The sequence below is a fragment of the Miniopterus schreibersii genome (assembly GCF_964146895.1).
Source record: "Miniopterus schreibersii genome assembly, chromosome: 7".
Classification (NCBI taxonomy): Eukaryota; Metazoa; Chordata; class Mammalia; order Chiroptera; family Miniopteridae; genus Miniopterus; species Miniopterus schreibersii.
Genome location: NC_138108.1, coordinates 17,246,904 through 17,255,482, shown reverse-complemented (window position 1 = coordinate 17,255,482; position 8,579 = coordinate 17,246,904).

The window sequence follows — 8,579 nt, the reverse complement described above, 5'->3', positions numbered from 1 at the left end:
TCCACACCCTCGCCAGCACTTGTTGTTTGTTGATTTGTTGATGGTGCCATTCTGACAGGTTCGAGGTGATACCGCATTGTGGTTTTGATTTGCATCTCCCTGATGATTGGTGACGTTGAGCATCCTTTCATTTGTCTATTGGCCATCTGTGTGTCCTCTTTGGAGAAGTGTCTACTCAGGACTTTTGCCCGTTTTTAAATTGGATTGTTTCTTTGGTGTTGAGTTTTATAAGTTCTTTATAGATTTTGGATATTAACCCCTTATTGGATGTATCGCTGGAGAATATGTTCTCCCATTCAGTGGGTTGTCTTCTCATTTAATGATGGTTTCCGTTGCTGTGCATAAACTCTTTAGTTTGATATAGGCCTATTTGTTTATTGTTTTTCTTTGTTTCCCTTGCCTGAGGAGATATAGCAGAAAAAATATTGCTACAAGAATTGTCTGAGATTTCACTGCCTATGTTTTTTTCTAAGATTTTTATGGTTCTGAGTCAAACATTTAAGTCTTTAATTCATTTTTAGTGTATTCTTGTGTGAGGTGTAAGAAGGTGGTCTAATTTCATGTTTTTGCATGTATCTGCCCAGTTTTCCCAACACCATTTATTGAATAGACTATCTTTAGTCCATTGTATGTTTTTGCTTTCTTTGTCAAATATTAATTGACTATAAAGGCCTGGGTTTATTTCTGGGGTCTCTATTCTGTTCTGTTGATCTATATGTCTGTTTTTATGCCAGTACCATGCTGCTTTGATTACTATGGCCTTGTGGAATAGTTTGATATTTATCTGAAGAAACCAGAAACACTAATTCGAAAGAATATATGTACCCCTAAATTCATTGCAGCATTATAATAGCCAAGGTTTGGAAGGAGCCCAAGTATCCATCAGTAGATGAGTGGATAAAAAAGCAGTGGTGCATTTACGTAATGGAATACTACTCTGCGGTAAAAAGGGAGAAAATGCTACCCTTTGAGACAGCATGGATAGACCTGGAGAATATTATGTTAAGTGAAATAAGTCAGTCAGAGAAAGACAAGTACCATATGATCTCACTCATTTATGGAATTTAATGAACAAACTGAACTACCAAGCAAAATAGAGACCGACTCATATATAGAGAGCAGGCAGGTAGTTCTGGTGGGAAGAGGTATTGGAGGGTAGTGGAAGAATTGAACAAAAAAGAAAAAAGAGAGAATTCATGGACATGGACAATAGTGTGGTGACTGGGGGTGGGGTGGAGGTAGGAGAGGGTATAGAGGGGACAAATGGTGATGGAAAAAATAAATTAAAATTTTTAAAAAAGAATGGTTAAGTGTTTACGTGCAAACTTGCTCAGGGACTAAGAGTAGATAATAAAGATGTTTTTGTCTGTTTTTTTGTTTTTGGTTATTTTCACTCCTTTCATCACTAAGTTTTTAACCAGAGTTATTTCTTTAACACTCAATAAATCTGGTCCTTGTGTAAGTAGGAGACTGGTATTATTTTTCTCTTTCTGCTCTCAGAGTTAGTTACCTTGTCAGAGGTCACACAACATCCAAGGCAAGTTTAGGAGTCTTGTCATCTGAGGGAGATGGTGAGACATGTGGAAATGGAGTCAGAGTGATTCTTTGCATGGTTAGAATGCTGCTTCCCTTGGCGGGGGGGTGTAAGGTTTCTCAAGGAAGGGCATTAATAGTAATTAAAATTGCTCAGAGCTTGCTTCATCCTGTCATTCTGATGCTGTACTGTGTGATTCTGGCAAGAGGGGAGTATGAAAGGAACAGAAAATCCCAGACAGTGGCACAGAAGGACACACGGGGTAGATGCTACCTTGGTACATATAATAATGTGGATCAATCTCACATAGTGTTGAGTTAAAGAATTCAGATAAAAAGCAACCAATATATACTGTTTGATTCCATTCTTATAAAGTTCAAAGCCAAGTGAAACTAATGATGGCGCTAGAAGGCAGATGGTGGTTAGAGGAGGGTGGGCTAGTGATGGCGGCTACACAGATATGTTCACTTCGGGATAGCGCACAAGCTGTACACTTAACATTTTTGCACTTTCCTGAATGTATGCTCTACTTTAATAAAAAGTGCAATAGGGAAATGACATTGGATGGAATCAAAGCGTCAAAGGGACCCTGTTTTCCAGCCTGTTGTAGGGGCCTCAGAGAGCAGGAGGGCGGTGTCTTCATTTTGGAGACAGGCAGCAACTGCAGAGACAAGAATAGCCGATGGCTGACAGTGCATCTGTTTCTTCTCCTCCTGGTCAAGGTTTTCTAATTCAGGCCCAGGAGAGTATCCATGTCTCCAGAAGGCCACACTGTGGCACGTTAAGCATTCCCTAAGGACCGGCAGCCTCAGTCTGGGCACTTGGACGAGTTTTAGAGGCGGAGCAGCACCAAGGGCGTGCTTGTCTTCTGCACAGGCACCAGGGTTTAAAAAAATGGGAGACATCTGTTCTTCTGTAATTATAAATCTCTAAAATCGAATTTATAGGGGATGACACTGGTTAATAAAATTACATACATTTCAGGTATACAATTGTATAATGTAATTATAAATTTCATCGTGAGATTTCTAGCTTCTTAATTTGCCGGATTCATTCTTTTAGATCAAACAATCGTGGGCTTTTGTGACACGGAGGAAGTTGGGCCCAGAAAAGCGGGGAAGAAGGCAGAGTGGGGTGCCAGGGCTCTCTCTCAGCTTGCGATGAGCTATTTGCAGTCCAGACCAAGCTCATGGATCGATTCTCATCAAGTGGGATTCTTTACAGAGTGAACATGTGTCCGCCCCGGAGGCGAGCCCCGTGGGGCCGTTCGCAAAGCACTTTTTCAAATGAACAGATTAAGCCCCTCGTAAAATGCCTCTTCCCACACGGGGGCCCTGTGTATAGTCACATCCCCTTGGGGCCCCTTGGCAGCCAGGACTCTTGTAGCTCCAGAGCCGCACCGCCTGTGTACCAGCTGGCAGGTGAATTTTTCTTCCTTCCCTGGGCTGCGTAGAGGAAGCATGAGACTGCTGTTGGTTGAAATAGACTGTACCTCTCCGAAGTCCCATTTCAATAATCTTCTGGAGGCCAGAGTGAATGCGGGATTGGAAAGGGCATCAGGACATGGCTAAATAAATAGCACGGGGTCCCGCAGCACCTGGCCGGCCGGCTGTGCTACCGTGTGACTTGGAGGCTTTACATTTCACAGTCTCCTTCCTCAGCAAACAGAGTCTGAAAGGTCTCGCACAGAGATGGAATTTTAAGTCTGAACGCTCAGGAAACTTGGTCTTTGAAATCTAAAGCTGTCACATAATCCCATAAGTGCCAGAAACTTTCCAACTAAACCTTTTTATGTCTCCAATAACTGTCGAATCCAGTGTGCCTTCGGTTTCCCTCAGACTTAGCGCTCTGAGTGTGTGCATGTTCGTGCACATTTCTCCAGCTTTCGGACCGGACTCTGCCACCACTGGTGTATAGAGAAGGTCCGTGGTTCTGTGCCTTGATGTTATTGCAAGTCTAGAAATCCACGATATCCTGGCAAAGGGAGAAGAGCTTTGGTTGGGGCTGGGAGGCGTGCGGCTCAAGTTGGATGTGTGGTTTGGTCCCATTCGTTTCCTCAAATTATATTTCTTTAAGTGTGAAGCAGAGGGTTAGCTAAAGCAGGCGTTGTATGTGATGGAATAATTTTTGTAGTGTGCCTTCTCACAATGGTCTGATTGTCCTAGAATGTAGAAGAAAAACAGATGAATGCCCATCTCATCTTCTGCGACTCTCCTGCTCACACATCGGACCCTGGCGTTCAGACCTTCTTCAGTTCATTCACGGTGTCTCTGGGTCTCAGGGCCTTTGGATATGCTATTTTCTCTTCCCGGGCTGCCTTCCCCACCTTTCTTTGCCTGTCCTTCAAGTCTTAGTTCAGATGTCATCTCCTCAAACAGACCTTGCCTGTCACGCTACCTACAGTAGATTCTATAACCCCCATTCTGTATTGCAACACTTCATCTGATGGACTCGTGGCATTTATAAGAATCTGCATTACTTATTTACTTGATTGTTGCGCATTTCACTTATTATGGCGTGAATTCCGTGAGGCAGCATTCATGGCTATCTGGTTTATGGTTGTAGTTATCTCACTTAGCACAGTATCCGACAGAGTGTGCTCAGTAAACATTTGTTGCATAAGTGAATGAATAAACTCATTTTGGGTGATATATTTTTCTTTTTACTATACCAGGTTTTTCTTGAGGTGGGTATCTTAAATGTTTTTCTCTCTGGGACACTTATAATTCTTTAAAAAAAGAAGTAAAATAAAGCATTTATTAAAGTTTTAGAGAAAGGAAGAATGAGAGTTGCTCTTTCTGACCCTGTATTAGTTATCTGTTGCTTTGTAACAAATTACCTCAAAACTTAGCATCCTACAACAACAATAAACATCTCTTGGCTTACACACTTCCTGTGGGCCAGGAACTCGGGACCAGCTTAAAGGAGTGGTTCTGGCTCAGAGACTCTCATGAGGTTATAATCGAAAAGTTGGCCTCAGTCATATGAAGAGTTGAGTGGGGTTGGAAAAACCCACTTCCAAGGTGGTCCAGTCACGTGGCTGCCTTGTGGGGGCTGGATATTGACAGGAGGGCTCAGTTCCTTGCCACCTGGGTCTCTCTGAATGGCTGCTTGAGTGTCCACATAGTGACAGCTGGCTTCTCCGAGAGCAAGTGATCCAAGGGAGCAAATGGAAGCTGCAGTGTCTTCTCTGACCCAGCTTCAGGAGTCGCACACCTGTACTCTCAATATGTTATTTGTTACTCTTCAGTCCTTCTCACTGTGGAGGGGACATAGGGTGTCAATATCAGAAGGCAAGAGCCACTGAAGGTCATGTTGGAGGCTAGCCTCCACAGATCCCTACACGAGTGTGTCCTTCGGTCTCGGGGGTTTTCCATCCTGTTTCTCTCTCGTTGCAGCCAATAGCAATATCCACCCTCCAATAAGGAGACATCTCAGGATGCAGAGACCCACAGTAGAGATCTGCATGCAAGAAAACAGCATGTGCTTTTTAGTATCAATTTCTTCATGCATGGAGATCTCCTTAGGCCTATCAGTCCACCTGCTTAAATAACAAATACCTAGAAGGTTCTCAATAAATATAATTTTTTTGAATGAGAGAATGAGAAAAATAAACAAAGGGATTGATTTTTCTTCCTCATGAACCTGAGGCCTGCATCTATGCTGTGATTTACACATACAATTGCCAGCCGTCAGAAATGCACATCGATTGTAATCAACAAGAATGAAACAGGCCATTAACTTTTACTTTTCATAGTCTAGGTAGATGCCTATCGGACCTGAGTCCCATTCAGCACAAACTAGACTATTCTTTCACTGTCACTCATGGGCAGTTTTCTTTCTTTCTTTTTCTCTGGTTTTAAGAGGAGGTATTTGCATTTAGTGTTTAGTCCAACCATTAAATTTAATGTCTAATACCAAGCATGGATATCTTTAATTCTATACCTACTTGCCTTCGTCAGAATCCATCTCTAAAACTGTTCTATAAATGTTATCGCTATGGAACCAACTACTATCATTCAATTTATTATCATGCTTATTGTAAGATGTTTTTGGAATTTTAAAAATATCCATGCTCCAATAACCTATACAACTTATCTTTCCTTAAAGGGCTTAGAAACGGTATGATCCAGCTGTAGCAGTGGAGCATCGAGTGACATTTTATATCATAAGAATTTCATTCATTATGGTTCTCATTAAGTGATTTGGTGGCTAGGCTTTGCTAAAGATATTTTCTAAAGTACTGCCAGAAAATCAAAATTAGGAAGCCTCATCCAGTACTGTGGGAGTATACAGTTATGGGATAACCACGTTGTAGATCAATTAACGGTATCTAGTGCAGTTGAAATTGTATATATCCTTGGCCCAGTAATTCCAGTCCTGGGTGTAGATATACTCAACCACATGGGCCTGAAATTGTACACTGTGGCATTGTTCTATAAAAAATTTGGAAAGCGTGAAAGGTCAAAACAAAAAGGATGACAACCCAAAGCATTAAAAATATACAATATTGATATAATTAATACAAGAAACATTCCACTGGCGCCAAAGTGAATAAAATAGTACACATATCAACATAGGTGAGTCTTACAAGCATTGCATTGAAAGGTAAGAAACAAGTTGTTCAAGCATACATAGTGTGTGATTCCATTTGTATAGCTTAAAACGTGCAAACTGATGCTATATATTGCTTATGGCCGAAACAGACAGAATAAAAATACAACAATATTAATAAAAATGACAAACCTCACATTTAATATAGAAATTTTCTTTGTAAGAGGGAGAGAGGGTAAATGGGGCCTGGGTTGGTAGAAAGAGGGATTTAATTGCAATTTTAATGTTTTAGTTCTTGTGCTAGATGGTAGGTGTATGGTTCTTGTTTCATTATGTATACTTCGCAGAGTATTTCATACATTAAAAAATCTAAGTGCAGAAATCTTCTGAGAAATTGGTGACTTGATGGTGAGAATTGAAGTAAGGTTAAAGCAATGCCCAACATTTGTGCAAACAACATGTATGTGATAATTCCTACTGGAGTTTCCATATTTTTTATATAGGCCTCTGCTGCTTCCAACACTGACTGTACCTTTTATCTATGTAATTATTTTGTGTAAAATCAGATGTAACCCTCTCTCATTTTCATCTGAAAATTCACTTAGTTGCATTAGGTCATTTTTGGCCTAATGTATTTTTTGGCTGTAATATTTGATTAAGGTCTAAAATTTTGGGTATTAAAAATAAAGAGCCTAGAAAATAATCTAGGTTTATAAAAGGGAGAACTAGCTTCTCAAGAATTTCTCAACTGCTTCCCCCACATATTGTAAATAATGTTTAAATAGAAACATTCAATAAATATTTGCTCTTCTGCTCTTTCTGTTTGCCTTCCTAGTGTTGCAAAACTGTTCAGGAAAAGGAAGGGAGAGCAAGATGAAGGAAGGGACCGTGAGGGTGGCTAGCTTTTCCCTCTCCCCTTCTGTAGATGATGTAGTTGCTATACTTTTATCACTAGGCAAGTGTTTAGGGATTTGCAGATTAAATTTCTGCAGTGCTTTGGGGCTTCCTCATACAGTCTCTCAGTATTCCACCCTTAGTTGGAGAAATACAAGTCTTGACTCTTGGCATTGGCTATCTTGGAATGTCTATACTACTCTAAATTCCAGTAATTATATCTATATATCTATGATCTTTAGAAAACGATACCCCAATGTTCACAGAGAGAAATTTCCATCATCTTAGCTGCCAGAAATATAAAAAAAAACACTCTAGGGAATAAGAAAAAATAAACCAAGATGCAAGGACATAGTTGTCCCAAGTTTCATTAAAGCGTTGGTTCTCAACCTTGGCCACACATTGAAATCTAGGGGAGCTATAAAAAACCAACCCAACCAACCAACCAACCAACCAACCCACCCACCCAAAACACGATACCTGGTCTCCTTCCCAGACATTCTGATTTGTGTAGGACAGATGCAGACTGAGCATGAACAACTCAAAGATTCTTTCAGATGATTCTAATGTACCACTAGTAAAGTTCATGAACCACTACCTTCAATTATTTTTAAAAATTTCCTTTTCTATATGAGAGGGCCTGAAACTGTGATTCCAAACGTATTGACTCCTGTTGAATCAGTTTGTGCAGATTAAAGGTAACTGGTTAAAGGTCAGTGTTATCCAGAGCTAGGCCCAATGCTGACAGAAACGAGGGCTGTAGGCAGGGTGCAAGGCAGGGGAGTAGGTCCCTTCTTTCCTCGGTGGGGGCAGGAGCAGGAACGTATTCCCAGGGTCCCTGGGTGGTAAGCTCCTGTGGAGTGGTATCGTGTGTACCCAGCAGTGCAGTGGACATGGTGCGATTTAATACATATCCGCTGAACAGATGAATGAAGAAATGAATAAAAGAAGGACATGTTGAGAAGGAGGAATACTCGGTGATATAAGCCTACTCCTGGGATCTAAAACTCACCCAGCAGTTCTGTAACACTTCGGAAATAGAGAAGTCGAGAGTCCCATACGTCTGTTCCACGCATCCCCCGGCATCTGCTGCAAGGCACCGCATCTGTGTAATGCCGACTCTCCCTGCCCCTAACAGAGATGGAGATTGCCACGCATCTGGGTTCTGGTTCGAGTCCCCCCATCTTTAGTCCCTCCCGGGAAGCTAGGAGAGCCAGCTTCCTCACGGCTATCCCCAGATCAAGAGGTTCCCCAAGTAAAATTAAACGCTGAACATTCAAGGGCATTTCAGGAGGAGATACGCTTCTGTTTTTAACTTGGCCAGTGGTACCTTAAGTATTGAGAAGAACCTGTGCTGAGTGTCGCGTGGGGCCGCACCCCCTTACCCACTCAGAAGCGCGCCCCGTTGCCCCTCTCCCTGTCCTGTCCCCGCCCTTGGCCCCCACCAGCTGTGAGCTTGTGCACAGATGTGCTTTCGCATCGGGACAGCGTTAGTTCCCTGCATCGACGCTGTTAAAGGCTGCTTCTCAGGATGGTGGTGACACCCCTTTGGGTTCAGTGACGTTCTCCTTAACCGTCTCAAGGGACGCAGGGACAT